Source organism: Acinonyx jubatus, chromosome A1, assembly GCF_027475565.1.
Source record: "Acinonyx jubatus isolate Ajub_Pintada_27869175 chromosome A1, VMU_Ajub_asm_v1.0, whole genome shotgun sequence".
NCBI lineage: Eukaryota > Metazoa > Chordata > Mammalia > Carnivora > Felidae > Acinonyx > Acinonyx jubatus.
The window spans coordinates 34619917-34638988 of NC_069380.1; positions in this window are offsets into that span (position 1 = coordinate 34619917).

Below are 19072 nucleotides of genomic sequence, written 5' to 3' on the forward strand. Positions count from 1 at the left end.
TTCTATAAAAAGATATTACAAGATCATTTCATATATATTCAAAAATTAAACATCTAAAAACAGTAAGCTTATCCCTTTACTTCGAAATAGCTTACAAATGCTCGCAGGTGCATCCTTCCTAGTTGTAGCAAGCTCAGAAAATCTTTCCTTTCTTTCCTTTTTCTTCTCTTTTTTCTTTCTTTTTGACTCCAGGTATATGTATGGTGGTCTTGGTTGTATTTTAATATCTGCCTCTGAGAAGTTGTTAAAAAGATTTATGCACATCCTTAATATGGAATAGTCTGCATCTTTAATAACATGGACAGATCTCTGAAACATATTTTTATATGAAAAGTAAGTTGCAGAGCTGTATGAAAAGTATGTCCCAATTCATATTTAAAAATAATTGCATATGTAAAAGAATGCATGCAAGTAAATACATTGGAAATGTACTCAAATTTGAATATCAAATTATCCATGGGTGAGAGAAAAGTAGGGAGATTTTAATAAAACTTAGATATTTTATTCCATATATTTCTGAAATGTCTGGATCTTTCAATAAAAGTATATTCACATATCCTGTGTATGAAAATCAGAATACATTTTTGAAAGGATTATCTGACAAAGACCTACACTGGACATAGCCAAGTGCCAACCTCTTTAATGAACTGTTAATTAGTTTATTTGATTTTTCCTGGTATTGTTTTTTTTCAAAAGCAGAGTAAACAATAGTTTATAAGTTCAGAAGGAAAAGGATAATACTTGATACCAAAAGTATTTGCCCCATCTACTAATCGATGGCTGAGAGAACATATAATTTTAAACTTTTTTTCTCATTAAAAGGTATAATGTCCTAAAGTATATAACACTTTACATAATTGTTAATTATATTTAAAGATGAATGATTTTGGATTCCTTTTCTAATGAAAAAAGAAGACACTAGGAAAACTTAATATATACACAGAGAACAAAAAACATTTTTTTTTTAAAAGAGGGAGAATCACAAGTCAAAAATACCAAAGATAAGCTCATGTATTTGATCAAAATACCTATGATCTAAATTGTAAAGTTAACATTGTGGGCAGGTCTTCTTTAGTAAAATATCAGAGAAGGAATATGAATGTGGTTGAAGGAGGAAAAGGGTCTTGAACTCATTAGCTACTTTTTCTATTTTAAAATATAATACAGAATTTGGATTTAGGATACTTAATTCAAAAGAGGAGGAAATATAGAGGAATAGTGATATAAATGTTGATGTTCTAGAAGACTTCAACCGGACCCTGATACCCAGTCCTTCACTATTATTTCATACATTTTAAATTTCTGATGAATATTCCTCAAACAATTTAGACTCTCAATTTGACAAACAACTGAAGACTTAGACAACTAAGAAGATTTAAAGTACCTCAGAAACAAGTGTCCCAAGTACTCCAGTCTCCATATAAAAATAATATTATGAAGAAATGATGTTAAATTTAAATCCAACAATTGTCTTTGTTTTTTTAACACAATTGTCTTTGGATAAAAACTTAGACCAAAAATAATTATGTGCAAGTTTACTTTTAATATAAAACAAAGAGAAAGCCTATCCAGGCTAGACTGTCCAAACAAAAATTCATGATAGTCATAATGCAGTATTATGGGGGGAGGGTCTTATAAATGGTTTACCTAAGTGTTGCCCTCCTGATACATTTTCATTTTCTTAGGAAAGTGCAGTGTGCTTTTTAAAAGGAAACTATTTTTATTAACTTCTTCAGGGGGTGGTGGGTGTCTATTAAAAACAGAGGACTCTTCTCACTCACACACATTTTTACTTTTGTGAAATATGTTTAAAAATATTAACCTATTTTATGTGGCAATGAAGGTGAACAGGAAATTTAAGCACTGAATGGGGAGGGTAACAAGATAACCTTTTAAGGTCCTTTTCAACCCTGGCAGTCGGTGATTCCAAACCAGACGAGGCTGCAGTTAAAATGCAGACGTTGCAACAAATCATCTCCTGGTATCAGACAACCCTTATAAGCTGGATCTTAGGTTTATATTCCCTTTAGTCAGTTTAATCAAGAATGAGATTGCATTTTGAATAAAAAAAATTAATAAAAACCTATTGAAAAACAAATGGTTTTATTCAGGAGACATAACTCACAACTGGGAAATTAAAGGACTTTTTAATATAGCATCATCACTGGATTCCACAGCCATCCAGAGAAGCATCTCTACCTTTCTTGTTGCTCATTTGCTTTTAGTTGCTACTATGGATCATGCTCAATCTTAGTAGCAAATAATGATTATTTGAAACTCACTGGCTTCTGGTGACAGGTCATTAGCTTTATAAAAGAAATTAATGCATTTATTTTTATGTCTATTGTTCCTGTTTTGATTTCTATGTCCTTTAATTTTGACACAATTTTAAATTTAGAAATTTATATTGAACAGTACAAGGAAGTTTCATACAGTTTTAGTCAGACTCAACAATTCTACAATTTATCCCATTTCTTGCTTTACTATTTTCAGTAAATGCAGAAATACACACACACTTTTCTTTTCCTGTACCATTTGAGAGTTTATTGTAGGTATCCTGCGCTATTTGTAAATACTTCACTGTGTATTTTCCAAAAGCGAGTATTTTTAAGTAACCACAGTACAATTACCTAAATCAGGAAATACTTTCTAAAGCAGTCTATATTTAAATCTGTAATATTGCAATAACTTTTTTTTAAGATTTTTAAGTAATCCCTACACCAAACACAGGGCTTGAACTCACAACCCTGAGATCAAGAGCTGCATGCTCTCCCGACTGAGCCAGCCAGGCACCCCTCAACAATAACTTTTGAACGTTTTTTTTTTCCCCTGGTTCAGGACCTAATTTAGATCATGAATTATGTTTTGCTGACAAATCTCCTTAGTCTTTAAAGTAGAAGAATTCCTCAGGTTTTGTCTTTCTTGACTTTGGGTATTTTAAAAGAATACAGGCCAGCAATTTTATAGAATATGTCTCAATTTAGTCTTGCCTAATGTCTCCTCAAGTCTAGGTATGGGTTGTGCATTCTTAAGGGAAATATCACAGTGTATCATATTAGAAGACACTTGATACTAGTGTTTCCCAATGTTGGTGATACTAACTTTGATTGTCTAAGGTGCTATACACAAGATTTTTGTACTATGACATGGCCGTTTTTTCATTTGTAATTAATAAGCAATTTGAGTGGGGGATATGCTTTCAGATAATGGAAAGATCCTGTTTCTTCTCAAATTTTCACCCACTAATCTTAACATTCATTGATTTGCTGTCTTTTTCATAATTATTAATTGGGTTCCTAGGATAAAGAATACCTTTTCCTTCATATTTATTCTTCTATTCATTTATTTAATGCATCAATGCAGGTTCATATATTATTCGTTACTATCATTACTGATACTATCACTTTATTTTTTAATTTGTCATTTAATTCATTATCATTATATATAATTCCACTGATACTCCCATTGCTATCATTACTGATTGTGATTATAAATTTCTTATAATCTTCTTAATGAAGGCCTTTGCTGTTGACCCCAATATCCCTTTTGTATGTTACCATCTCTCTTTCTTATGCAAGATAATGTTCCATGATTAGCTTGTACTTTCCTCATTCCAACCCTGAAATAAGCCAATTCATCAAGGAGCCACAATACCTTTTATTGGTGAATGGCATTTACAAACCAAGATCTGGTCATTAGGTGAGCTCTTAGTTACCTGTATGTCCTTACTTCTAAACTAGCTCAACAGACAGTGCTAGGATAGATATGCTAATGCATACATAAATGTATATATTTATTTCTCAGTCTATCTATATCTCAACCTATTACTTTTCAATATACCTATATCTAATATTTCTAGATATAGATACAGATAAGTATATGTACTGTGTATATACAGAGAGAGTATGTAGTTCATACTGATAAATCCAAATCCAACCCAAAAGCACAAGTTCCATTCTTATCTTCTACTTTTTTTCATTTTTGTAACTCTCTTCTGATTAAGAAACATAACTCCAAGTTTTCTCAAAATAATTACTCATTTTCTCAAGCCTAGGATACATAGATAGCAGTTTCAGTATTATTAATCTATATCCTGTAAAAAACAAACCTGCTAACTAGGATCCAAAATTTATTATGGTCCTTTCATGTGTATGAGTAGCAGTGGTAGTAAAACATGCATTTGGAAAAATGCACCTATCTTAAATATACAGCTTAGTGGATTTTGGCAAATACTCATTTCCATGTAATTGTCCCACCCTCATTAGACAGAGAACATGACCATTACCCCAAAAAGTTGTTTGATTTGGTACCTTTCCCATACAATCCCCACTCCCACTGTGCAACATAATTAGTTCTGTTCGCTATGGAAATTCATGTAAATTGAATTTTACATGATGTACTACTTTGTGTCTAACATGTTTAGCTCATCCTAATATCTATGAGACACATGCATGTTATTGTATTTAATCACTGTATTATTATGATATAGTAATAAAAATAAAATATAGAGTATTGGTCTCTATATAAATATACTCCAATGTCTTTTATACATCATCCTGTGATTGAACATTTTAGATATTTCAAATTTTTGACCATTATAAAATTTCTATGACCTTCTTGAACAGTCTGTATAACTATTTATAATTTTTATTAGATAAATATAATCAGTTCTGCTATAACGTCACATATGTGTTCTTAAACATTACCATGCTATGAAAAATTGGGCAATAAAGAATGCAGGACATATGGGGACAATGAGATTGGGCACAACATTCAAAACCTCTGTCAGCAAAACATAAAAAGAGAGAAACATTATAAAAACAGTTACACATTTTATATACATTTAATGGTTAAGAATACAAATACTACAATAATTATGGCATTTTACCTTGAAAAAGATGACGTTGGTATGTAGAAGTGAACATTGGAAGGGCTGCACTTTGAGATATATTTTGGTGGAAGGAGGATTATCTGAATTAAGAAGATAAGCTATAACACCAAATATAGATGGCTGTACCTCATAACACACCAATGAAATGTGAAGTGGCTGACATATATATATATATATATATATATATATATATATATATATATATATGTACTTATATATTTATACACAGCTTAGTTCAGCTGAACTTAGTGTTTTCTATATTTAGTGATATGGACAAAACTTGCACATAAACAAGTAAATATATGTATTATGATCAAATTGTTTCCTAATATATAAATTGCAGTGAATCAAACTTGCATTTTTTTTAAAAAGCATTAGAGCAGAACTAACTGCACCTAAAAATGCATTTGCTAAGTGCTAAGGTAACTTTATAAGAAACTGTCAAATTGTTTCCCATGCCATTTGTACTATTTTAGACTCCCACCAGCATTGATTTCATTAATTTCTGCTCTTATTTTATTCTTTCTATTTTGAGTTTAACTTTCTCTTCTCTTTCCAGCTTAAGGTGGAGATTTTGGTAATAGATATTAAACTTAATTAAATGTCATAAACTTCCCTGTAAGTAAAGCTTTAGAAACTCCTTCCATATGGTGATATATTGAATTTTCATTATCATTGTTAGAAATCTATAATTTCCTTTTTTAAAATATTTTTGACTCATATATTATTTATAAGCATGGTATTTATCTCCAAAATTAAAAATATTCCAAATATCTTTTTTTTAATGTTTATTTCTTTTGAAAGAGAAAGAGAGCAGGGGAGGGGCAGAGAAAAAGGGAGAGAGAGAATCCCAAGCACAGCCTGCACTGTCTGTGCCGAACCCAACTTAGGCCCTGATAGCATGAACAGTGAGATCGTGACCTGAGTCAAAATCAAGAGGTGGACGCTCAACCAAACTGAGCCACCCAGGTATCTCTCAAATATCTTATTATGGATATATAGTTTGTTTTGGTTATAGGTCATATGCATAAGATTTCAATCTTTTGTAAGATAGTGAAATATTAGACCCAAAAATATGGACTACCCTGGTGAAAGTTCCTTTCTATGTATGTATATTATAAACACTTAGGATGTCAGGTTCTATAAATATAATTAAGATTAAGATAGCTGAAAGTTTACTCACATCTATATCATTACTAACTTTTGTCTGTTTTCACTAACAATTACTCTCTGTCAGGTTGGATGATATATTTTGACACATCTTCAATTTCACTAGTCCTCTCTTCTGCTGTCTCTAATTTACAAGTAGTGTCAATCGGTAAATTTTCCATGATCAGTTTTGTACTTCTCAGTTCTATGTTTTCCATTTGGCTCTTTGTTATAATTTTTATCTCTCTGCCAGAATCCCCCACCATCTGTTTTATCATTAGGAGTATATTTTCCTTTAAGTCTTTGAACACATTTGTAGAACCTGCTTTAAAATCATTTATTGCTAATTCTAACATCTTTATCACCCATAATGTTTGTATTTACTGATTATTTTCTTGACTATAAGTGACATTTTCTCATTTCTTCCCATGTCTAATGATGTTTGATTGTATATTATACATGCTTATAATACACTGACAAGACTCTGGATTCTATTATCACACTATACAAATGTTTCTTTTTTATCAGTCAGTGAAACAAAATATATTCAAATTCCAAACCTTCTTCTTTTTTTACTGGGGGCAACAGCTGAAATGCTTGCCCATTTCTTTCAGCCTTCCCACTGTTGCTTTTTGCCAGTAAGTTAGAGTGTTCCTTTGAATGTTTGAGTAGATATAGGTGGAGGTCACATACAGGATTTGGAGGGGTCATTTCTATGGGCCCCTCATTCCCAGCATTTTCCTCCTTAGTTTTCAGCTGTCCTAGGAGCCTTAAACTCCAAAAATCATTAAGATTGAAGACTGTGCTTCAGCTCTAGCCTCCATAAGAAAAATATCTATGTAATTTAAAATTTTACCCATGTAATACCCTCATCTCAAGTCTCCACTCCCCTCCAATTGCTGCCTGTTTCAGTCACTCTCCAGTGCCTTCAAATATGTGTTCTTCCTAATTTTATCAGAGTTTATAATTGTTGACTTCAAGATTCTTAGAGAAAAGTTAGTCTACTATTATTGGTATCAAATCTTGTCATGGATTAAATTTTAATTTATTAATTTAGTCAATAAATATCTACTACACTCTGACTATGCTTCAGATATTGTTCTGGGCACTTTGGATAGAAAGAATAAAAGACTATAACTTAGCTCTTTATAAGAGAGGATTCATAGCATAAACTAATTATTCTGATACAGTGTGACAAGATAAATTCACGTAGCACTATGGAAGCACAGAAAAAGAGAATTTGTAGGAATATATCTATCTCTTATCTTTTTCCAAACCAATAACACCTTTCCACTTGAGATATTCTGTCATGAAATTTCATGAGTATTTATTTATGTGATAATGACTATAGAGTCTGCCCACATTGGTTTGATCGAGATAGAGTCTCAAAAATGTTTAAATACATAAATTTGAGAAGTTGCTATGATGGACGGTAGGGCTTGTTGTTGTTGTTGTTGTTGTTGTTGGAGGGATTAATGATTAGCTATTTAATGGTAATTTGAGGGGGTGTTCATCATGGATGTACAATGTAACTTATTTTAGAACAGATTGCTATTTATAAAAGCAAACAAAATGGAAATTAATGTATACCCAATAAAAATATTGATAAAGAAAATTTAGACTATTTACAACCTAGAGATTGAAAAGATCTTTCCATACCAAGAAATAAAACACATATATTATAAAAATATTTTAAGCAAAAATATATTAAGGTTGATAAAAATATGCCAGTTTAGAAAATAATTTAATGCAGATGAGTGATAAATGACTAAATATCTATAATGCCGCAAAAATGGTTACAGAAACTTAACAACCTGAAAGACATAAATGAAAAGGATATGAGTTGACAATTCACAGAAGAGCAAAGCCAAATGGCAGGTAAATATATGAAAATATTCCCAGTCTTTATAGACGTCAGGAAAATATGAATTAGGTAAAGAAGATAATGCCTAATGCATTATCAGAATCAGAATGAAAGAAGTATTCTCATATATTGTTGCATATCCTGCAGCATCTGCTAAAATTCAAAAGGTACATGCCCTTCATTCTAACAATCTGATATCTAAGATTTGTCTTATAGAAATAAAAGCACCAGTATGTAAGGATAGATACACAAAGGGGTTCATTATAGTACAGCTGTATTTTGAAAACTGAAAAAGAATTTGGCCACCTGGGTGGCTCAGTCAGCTGAGCGTCCGACTTCAGCTCAGGTCATGATCTCCCAGTTCATGGATTCAAGCCACACATCGGGCTCTGTGCTGACAGCTCAGAGCCTGGAGTCTGCTTTGGATTCTGTGTCTCCCTCTCTCTTTGCCTCTCCCCCACTCTCTCTCTCTCAAAAATAAATAAATGTTAAAAAAAATTAAAAATCAAAAAGAATTTGCGGTTTTCTTCGGTAACTCAGAGCACTCTTTACTACCATCATAGTCAGTGGTTTAGAAATGTTAGCCATGAAGCTCTAGACTTAAAGTCTTACTCAGTTGACCCAATTTATAAAGAAAATTCAATACATAAATCAGATGACTTCAATGACTTATTGCATAGATTAAAGCCACGTAAGGGGAAAAGAGCAAGGCAGCAATTCTCCACCTGTTCTAAAATAACTTACACATGTGGGGAGCTCTACTTGAAATCCAATACTCTATCTGATCACCCCTACATTAGCTAAAACCATTTTCCTCTGTACCTCTAGAGGTGTTCTTAGCGTATCTTAAACTCCTCTTAAGTAAGGGCTAAGTTCCTCTCCTCACCCAGGACCTATCACAGTGCTTGCTGCTATATGTGATATTAATAAATGTAAGTTGTTTTCTGAACAGAGTAACTTTATAGTATGCATTACTGTCTGAGATATTCAGCTTAAAAATATGTTTGACACTCTATTTTGTTGAAGTTTATTTACTTATTTTGAGAGAGAGAGAAAGCCTGTGAGTCAGGGAGGGACAGAGAGAAAGGGTAAGAGAGAATCCCAAGCAGGCTCCATGCCCAACGAAAGGCTTGAACTCACAAACCATAAGATTATGGCCTGAGCCAAAATCAAGAGTCGGATATTCAATGGACTGAGCCACCCAGGTGCCCCTGGTACTCTTTAAAACTCCGTAACTGACAATTGTCAACCAATTTTGGCATGAGTTCCTCAAATGCACCTAGGTATCTGAATATAGACAGCTGCCTATAATTTTAGATCATCAACAGGAAAAAACATCATAAATCTTTGTGATACTACAAAAGAATATTACTCAATGCAGTTCGGTGATAATTTTTTTTAAATATCAAAAATAATATTTTTTTTACTATTCTCCAAATAGTCTATTTTTTTGGTGTTTTGCCCTATCATTAGGTCAGTGAAGAATAACAATATTTAAAAGATGCAGTCTTTTGAAAAGTGTTCACACACAAAAAAAGCATTAAATAAAAAGACTTTAGCCAAACATACTGACAAGATTATAATAGCTCTCATAATCTAACTTGCATTTACTCTGTAATTACCCAGGAAAAGGTGCAGAAGTATAATTCACGGATGTCGCAGAACAGCAAACAAAAAAGATACATGATAAAAACCGTGAACTAGGAGATAAAATTAGTCACTGCTATTCTTGCTCTTTCTGATGCCACCAACACCATTGAAAGCAAAGGCAAAATGCCATTCACAGCTTCATTCTTCAAATGCCCTTTCCAGTAATACCTTTCTCCTACCTGCTCTTTGAAACAATTGTTATTCTCTCCTAATAGAATAAAAAACATACGTGAATTCTTTGCAAACCATAGGCAGCCTTAGCGTGTGCACGCGCACACACTACACACACACACACACACACACACACACACACACAGAGTTTGAAATTTCAGTAGCACCACTGCAATATTCTGCAGTTCAAGGCAAAATTTTGAGGAAAAAAAGAGAAAACTTAGAATTAATTAATTGGTGATCTTACACCTTAGAATAATTGATGATTGCAAATTAAACCATCACTCATAAAAGCTCTTATTCTTTCACGATTGTATTATCACATATTAGCTTCAGTTAATTACTAATTCTGGAAAATATAAAGAAGGTTCAGCAAATATCTTTTTGCTGGCTTTCATATTTAAATAAACTGCATTAAAAATATTTTAGTGAACAAACCGATTCAATTTAGTTTTCAAATATTTCAAACTTTCAGAAATGTCATATAAGACAATCATTTTGACTCTCTGAATCTCTTGCTTCATTTTTAAAATAAGAGAAACAATAACCCACCATAGGATTTTTAGAAATAATGAATGGTATTGTACATGTAAAATATTTAACTCAGTACTTAAACCATAGTAAGTAATCACTAAGTTTGATTCCCTTTATATAATTCAGTTAGTCTGCTTGCAATACTATATTGAATATAGTAATTAAAATAGTAAATTATAAAAATAGTATTACAAATAAAAAAACCTACAGAAATTGGGCATAGAAATATTTGTAAAAATAACTCTCTGAACCACTGAAACTTGCATGTATGTTAAATAGGTATACACAAAAGAAGTATGAAATCTATATTATTCCTCATGATGATCTATTGTGTGCTCATACCTAAATAGTAGATATCGTTCCAATTAAAAGTGAGGAATAATGCTATCATTCTTATTACATAAGGGCAGAAGGCACAAGGGCAGAAAATAAAAGCAATTGGCTAGAAAACCAAGAATTTATATTACAACATTGATGATTTTTTACCAAGTATGCATTCCAAGCTCTCTCTCTCTCTCTCTCTCTCTCTCTACCTCAGAATATCTAATAATGGGAGGGGAAAAGAAGAAAGATATAAAAAAAATTACAGCTTTTTGTTTTGTGTATTGAAATTCTCTACGGTCCAACAAAAAAATCCAGATATGCTTGATAAAGTTAACTAAAGAAAGTTACTTTGGGGAATCATCATGGCATTTATATTATAGATTCATAAGTTTTTTGAGGCATATATTCATAGAAAAATATAATGAAACCTATGAACCCTCTCCCATAAAAAGAAAAAATACATATATATCATATGGGTTCAGTGGACTTACAGACCCTTTAAAATTTATCAATAGACTCTTTCTTATTCTACTGTCCTTGGTTATGAGTTCTTTTGTTATTGCTTTTTTTTAATGTTTATTTATTTTTGAGAGAGAGAGAAAGACAACGAGAATAGGGAAGGGACACAGAGAGAGGGAGACAGAATTTGAAGCAGACTTCAGGCTCTGAGCTGCCAGCACAGAGCCCGACGCGGGGCTCAAACCCATGGGCTGGACTGAGAGATCGCGACCTGAGCCGAAGTCAGAAGCTTAACCGACGGAGCCACCCAGGTGTCCCTTGAGTTCTTGATGTATACAAAGTAATTTAAATATTGATGTCATCATGGGAAAAAAAAAGATTTATTTCAACTTCTCCTAATTCCCACACCTGAGGTCCTTGAAATACAGATTTTTATATCACTTTTCATTTTAAAAAATCATATTTTTGTTCCAAATAAGAAGTAATTTCTAAGTAACTACTTGTTGATTGAATAAATGAATAAATGAATATACACATAATTATTTTTTAATTAATTACCTTTTTTTAAGTAATTTCAACACTCAGCTTGGGCCTCAAACTCACAACCCTGGGATCAAGAGTTGTGTGCTCCTCTGACTGAGCCAGACAGACTATCCACATAATTCTATTTTTATTGTCTCAAGGTTCAAATAATTGTCTTATTCTATGGATTCTATGGATTATACCAAAAACTTAAAATTCCAAATCGGCACTTTAAAAGATATAGCAATGGAACGTTGTGACTTTTATCAAATGTGTTCTTTGTGACATTTGAGTGAATGCATAAGAGACAACCAAACATTTCCTGCAGATAGTGATACAAGGAAGTGACATTTCTTATAGACAGTGGTAGTGTGAGCATAATGTGGCATAAACAGAGGAAGAGCATCTGGTCTTCACACACAAGAAGAATGAGTCCAGGCTAAAACAAACTAAAAGTATCTTACTAGCTTTGCTTGGTTTGATATTCAACAATTCTTTAGTGAAAAAGAATTAGAAATTTGTATCAGAACCCCACTGTATACACAGATGTATAGACACAGATACAGGTACAGACACAGGCTTACATATATACTTGGTGACATACACACACACCATTCATACACACTCGTGATTACGCCAGAGTCCATTAAAAGTCACTCTTTCATTTCTCCTGGGAATTATTTTTGAAAGAACCACATGGAGGATGTAAGAAGAGCTACAAGATAAATAAATCATGGAGGAAAAGAAAGGGTCACTGAGATAAAAGTTTGAAAGAGAAAAAAACAATAATAAAGTGCACGGGAAAATTAGGCCTAGATGCACACTTCTACCTTTATTAAAAAAAAGACAGAACCATGTCTATACAGAATGATAGCATCTGGCTACAGAGCCTATGTAAGCAATGCTGAAATAGAATAACACTGTACATTGAGGAAGGGTTTATAAAATACCCATCTGGAATATGCAAGTATTTAAATAAGCATTATCCAAGTTCTTTGTATCTTAAGCATCCAAACTACACTTTGTTTCTGAAAACAGGATAGTCCTAATAGGCAAGACACCTGACATAGAGTTAATACTTCCATGTAAAAAACAAATATTGGAAGGCTTGAGACATTCTAATGTGGAACTGGAAACAAAACAAAGCAACACAGGCTTTTAGTATGCACAAGTAAGAAAAACAAATTATGTCCCATTAGTATGGAAAAGGAAGATCTTGAAAAGTTTCTAGCAAATGAGGAATAGTAAACCAAAATGTACACAATTGCTATTAATATTTATTTATATTCTTCATTTAGTGAAATATTTGTTTATAAAATAAAAATCACTTTACACATAGTTCTAAATTATAGTTCTAAATTTCTTGATTCCCAATTCTACCACTCCCAGTATTTGGAGTGGAGACTAGGGAAAGGACTTCTGACTTAACAATTAATGGAGTGGTCTGAGTGAATATCACCTGGCTGTGTATTTCAAGCTTCTGGAGCTAAAGACAGGGAAAATTATGTACATATTGGTGAACACTCTAGTTCAAGCAGAAAAGGAGTGAAAGGCCTTGGAGGATGGGGTATACAAGCTCTCTCAATAGGTCAAAATTGTAAGCTATAGGTAAGCCACACTGTAGAACTGTCAGCAGGAATGTTTCCACGGCCCTTTGGCAAAGGGATCACATCTTGCTTCACAGCCACTGAATCCAGAACATGATCCCTATACAACCATTAGCCTGCTATACCTAAAAGCTGACACCTCCTCAACTTTGATTGTTTAAGGACAGCAGCAATGCAGATTCCATACAGCATTTCTTGATGTTCAGGTGTGTCTGAACTCGAGCGTGTGATTCATTAGACACTAGATTTTAATATGCCTTGAATCCAGCTGCCACAGAGTCTGGGTTGGTGAGGGCTGTCTTCTGATGTAAGGGATTGACACAGAAAGTCATTAAAAGATGCCAAGTGACAAAATATGACAAATACCCACTATTGAGCTCACTTAACACTACTCATAAGCCTTAGATCTGCTCAGGTTAACCTCTCTACAAGGTATTATGCGGGACCAAAATAAGCCAGACTGGAAAGAATAAATCCTCACTGGTGTGACTTAACTCTTTTCCCAGCAGCATCTCCATTACCCTCTGTTACAATGACTCTTTCCCTCTGTGTTGAAATATGTTTACTTCTCCCTCTTCAATTAATCAACAAATAAATTAGTAACTAATCCTTCATTTGACTGATATACTACGCCAAGCTACCTTTCGGTTATTTTCTTTATTGCTTTCACCAATTGATTTTTTTTTTCATTCTACTCTGTTGTTTTCATATTCCCCTTTCTAAGAGTTCCTTCATTCCTGTCTCCACTATTCCATACTATCTGTACTCCTGAAAATCACAAATGACCAATTCCTCACAGAGTCTTGTGGCATTTTGGGCCTACATTTTCCCTGATTTCTCTGAAGTTCATGGCATTATAGTAATCTTTGGGAGGTTCTTCCCATATTCCTTTTCCTGAATTCTCCCCACGTGATTTCTGCCATTTACTTTTGTATCCTTTACTACTTCATCTTTGGTGGCAGCTCCTAAAATTCAGTGTTGGAGCCTCTCTATTCTCTTTACTATCTACCTGAATGATCACCCCACTCACTATTTCACTTTTGTTAGTCTACTTCCTCGTTTATTCACCGCATCTTAATTATCTACTAGATGATAGACACTCTACTAGGACCTGGTGATAAAAAGGTGAATAAGACACAGGCTCTGACCTAAAAGAACTCAGGGCCTTTTAGGAAAATCACTTACAGAAATACATGTTATAATATAGCGTGCAAAGTGCATGGATAGAGCTGTGCTCAGTTTGGGAAGCATCTAAGAGATGGGAAAGGGGAATGTAGCCCAAAGCAAGAGTGGACACCCTGGAATAAATGCCAATTGCCTTCATTGGGATGTTTTGCACTAGCGCATCTCCATCTCTGCCATTATGCATCTTAGTGCTACCTTTCTGCCTCCCACTAGACACCTGTCCCTCAAGGCCTTTGAAGAAATTATGTCTAAAACCAAACTTTTTTGAGGCACCTGGGTGGCTCAGTTGGTTAAGGATCTGACTCTTGGTTTCAGCTCAGGTCAAGATCTCATGGTTCTCTGACAGCGCGGAGCCTGCTTGGGATTTTTCTCTCTCCCTCCCTCCCATGTGTGCTCTCTCTCTCTTTCTCCAAACACAAATAAATAAAATTTTAATTTTTTTTTAAAAATACCAAACTGCTCATTCCCGCTTCTACATTTATTTTTCTTCCTTATTTTCCACCTTATGGTGATAACATTGATGCTTATTTGTCCAGACTAGCTCTAAACCTCTGAGTCACTGTGGACTTTTCTCTCTGCCTGTTTTGATATCTACTCTTCACCAAATTCTGCCGATTCATTTTTTTTTAACGTTTATTTATTTTTGGGACAGAGAGAGACAGAGCATGAACGGGGGAGGGGCAGAGAGAGAGGGAGACACAGAATTGGAAACAGGCTCCAGACTCCGAGCCATCAGCCCAGAGCCTGACGCGGGGCTCGAACTCATGGACCACAAGATCGTGACCTGAGCTGAAGTCGGTCGCCCAACCCACTGAGCCACCCAGGCGCCCCGCTGATTCATTTTTTAAAACAAGTGGTAGCACCAGGTAATAGTATCAGCACAGGCTGAGTTTAAAAAAAAAAAAAAAAGTCACAACTGTGCAGCTATAGGCAGAATATTTTTGTGTCTCAGTTTCCTCTCTCTCTCTCTCTCTCTCTCTCTCTCTCTCTCTCTCTCTCTCTTTTAAATGGGGATTATGGCTCCTACATTACAAGGTTATAAAATTAAATGAGTGATTTCCTGGAACATACCAAACATGAATTACTGTCATCTATTGTTAACTCATGATTTCTATGTTGTCCATTTTTACTTTTTCATTCCTACTCTCTTAACCCTGGCTTTAAATTTAAATCATTCACATCTGTGTAATCATGTTATTGAATGAACTGAACTCAATAGGGTAAGCTTACAAAGTCACTTGATTATTTTTTCCAACTGTGTCTTCCTATTCACTCTACAGTTCAATTCTATCCTTTCCCCTCAGTGAAATCTCAGCTAGGTTAAACAGCTTTCCAGCTACTTTGATTCACAAGAACACTTTGTTCTGGTAATAATAGCTCCAATTCAACGTAATAATCAAAAACTCAAGCTCTTATTTGGAGCTTTTTCTACCACCAACAAGATGGTACTACAAACCTTGAAACCTATGGGAGTGTGAAATATGGCAGACATGATTGTTCTTCATTGTTCTTCATCGTCAGCTTCTCCTCCAACCCTGAAATTATTCTTGTCAACACTTTGAGAGTTAGACCCAAGGGAAGAATTAGGTGTTACTAAGTGGTGGTCTAAACTTTGGTTCCTCTGGCTTGAAAGAGGGCATTCAGAATGGAGTCTTTGTCTCCATGGGTTTTTCCGCTCTTCTGCAGTGGCCTTGATGTAAAGAGCTCCCCTGGGAAGTCATTCCAATGGACCTCTTTTGGTATTGGGGCCTCAGGAGCAGGACAGTTCTGCTGGGTCACTTCCTCCTTCCCACCCAGGCCTCAGGCCATCTCAGTCTGCCCTTCCACAGGTCCACTTGGCTCAGGGAGAACTCTTGCATCCTCTTTCCACACCACTATTTTGGACTCAATCCCAAAGCACACCTGAATCTACCTCTCTCTCATTCTCTCTCCTGTGTTCTTTCACCTCCAGCACAGGTGTTTGTTCTCTCTGTCTCTCTCTCTCTCTCCATTCTTCCCTCCCTCCTCTTTCTTTCAAAACTCTACATCTTAAGATGACTGACATAACTTCTCGTCTTAAGATTTCTCAGATATGTATAAAAGCATTCCTTTGTATCCCTCAAACCCCAAATTATAAGTATTAAGCTCTTCAAAACATCCCCATGAAGCTCTTCACATTGGATTTAAGGCAAAGGGAAGCACCTCAGAGAGAAGAGGTGCTCCAAAGTTTGAAGCATGCATCCAAAAAAATCCTATGCATTAGCTCTGTTGCCCTCTTGACCAATCCCTAGTCCTGTTCTACACATCCCTGAGAGAGGTCATAAATCTCACCAGGCAAGCTTCTTGACAACAGCTACCAATAAGTCTTTTTTTTTTTTTAATGTTTATTCATCTTCGAGAGAGAGACAACAGGAGAGGGGCAGAGAGAGAAGGAGACACAGCATCCAAAGCAGGCTCTAGGCTCTGAGCTGTCAGCACAGAGCCCAAAGCGGGGCTCAAACCCACAGATCGTGAGATCATGACCTGAGTGGAAGTCGGCCACTCAACTGACCGAGCCACCCAGGCGTCCCATAGCTACCAATAAGTCTTACAGGCACTTGGCAAACATTTTTCTCAGTCTTAGGACTTTATGCCAAAAGTGAGACAGAAAGGACTCCATTTTAATATCCCATTCACCTGCTTTAGTATATTCCTCATGAAACTCATCTCTCTGTAACTTTTTCCCATCAACCAGCTAGGTCTCCTTCAAGCAGTGCTTTATAAAGTTCTCAACAAACTCCCAGTGTGTCCCGCTACCCAGAGAAGAGTTTTGCTACTTCTATTTGGTCTACAAACTTTTCAGGCTTGCCTCATCTTTAGCACTTAAAAATAGGATCTGTTCCCAAGTGGCTCTTGAATCATTACCATTACTTTTTAATAACTAAGAGAGAACAATCTATTAACAATTAATTAGAGTAAATGAAAGGGGACTCTCCCTGCATAGATGAAAGCAAACTGTTCGCGTTTAGGGAAGACTTGCTGAAGCACTTCAAACTGTAAGATAGGCAATCAAAAACAGGTGGAAATATTTTCATCAAACTGTGACCAGAAATGATTAAGAACTTCTCTCCAGATTAGAAGTGCAAATAAGGGGCAGCACTCAGCCCTGAATAAATTAATACATATGGGTATGTATGTGTGGATAGATGGATAGATACAAATATATACTCTTATTCATAGAAAGATCTATTGTAGCATATCTATAGATTAGAAAAGTAGTATAATAAATAATTTAGCCTGCTTTCTTATTTTAAAAGAATACTGCCATTTTTTTTCTAATGCCCCTAATTTTTTTCTAGATACCAATTATTAGCGTATTACACTTAATGGAAAATATAATATAAATGATATATATTTTGAATACAGTCTATACAGAGAACATTTTGCTAATAAAGAATAATATGTTAAAGTGTTTGGAAACTGAAGAATTGAGAACAAATTTAATTACTAGATTTCAAATTAGATAAAACAGTTTCTCAAGATGTTTAATTCAATCTGTAGCCTTCTTAATTACCTGATGGGAGGAGACTGACAGAATGGAAAAATTTACAGAGAGAGAAAGAGAGAGAAGGCTTCCTATGTGCTTGGTTCCAAAATAAAACCTAAACAGGCAAAAGTCTGAAGTGAGCTAGAAACAGATGGATTGTGATTCTTATTTTTGATGAGTCATAATGTTCAAGAGAGAAGGGGCTTCTGAATATAGAATGAGGTTGTTCTAATTTCTTGATATTATCCTAGAGGCCTTTTAATATATTACTTATATCTTCTTTTTCCACTTGAAGAAAGAAATGATCTGACCTCTAAGAGGCACATTTTCAATAAATTCCATAAAACAGCAGGAGAGAATGCAGATTGAAAATGCAGTTCCAGCATCTTGCACTTTAAAAAGCTTTTAAAGCCTGTCTCATGCATTTATCTTTTAACAAAGATGAATGCACGAGACACCTCGTATTCTACCCTGCTTGGTAAGCCAGTGATAATGTTAAATCAATGGCACAATGATCAAAAACGAGAATGGGATCAATATTCTGATCAATTGAATTGCTTTAGATATTAAAAAGTAATTATTCCAGAAGAAGTGTGCATTGGCAAGAATAAGAGTATGTCTGCCTTGTCTAATAACTTTCACTTTAAATATTGACAAACTCAGTTCACAAATAAAATAACAAATTTGGGGGAATTGTATTGAGCACAAAGTTAGCAGAAAATGTGTCTGGTACAGATAAAAATACAATTATATCCTTTAACACATACCTCTGTAAGGGGAGATTTCCCCCCAAAAGAGAAGCGATTCTAATTTATTATTATATTTTGTAATAAAAAGCAGGCATTTGGGTAGGGAAAAAAAAAAAGAAAGAAGGTTGAGGTCCAACCCTCAGCACCAGACATAAATCAGAACTGCTAGGCAGCCATCACAATGCATCGATTTATAACTGCAGGTGAGTGGCACAGTAGGTAGAATTAGAATTGGTCCCTGACCTTAAGGAACTTACATTCTGGTTAGAAAGCCAAACCTAAATATATGAAACAATGTGAGAAGACTTATGAGCAAAATAATGTAATGAAAGCTAACTTTTATTGGCAGGGTACAATGAGCCAGATACAGTTGTAAGCACTTTGTATATTGCAGTGAAATCTGTTGGTGTGCTGCCCGGAACTGCTTTAGTAGCTCTGGGCGCCCAACACCTAGCTTCCATA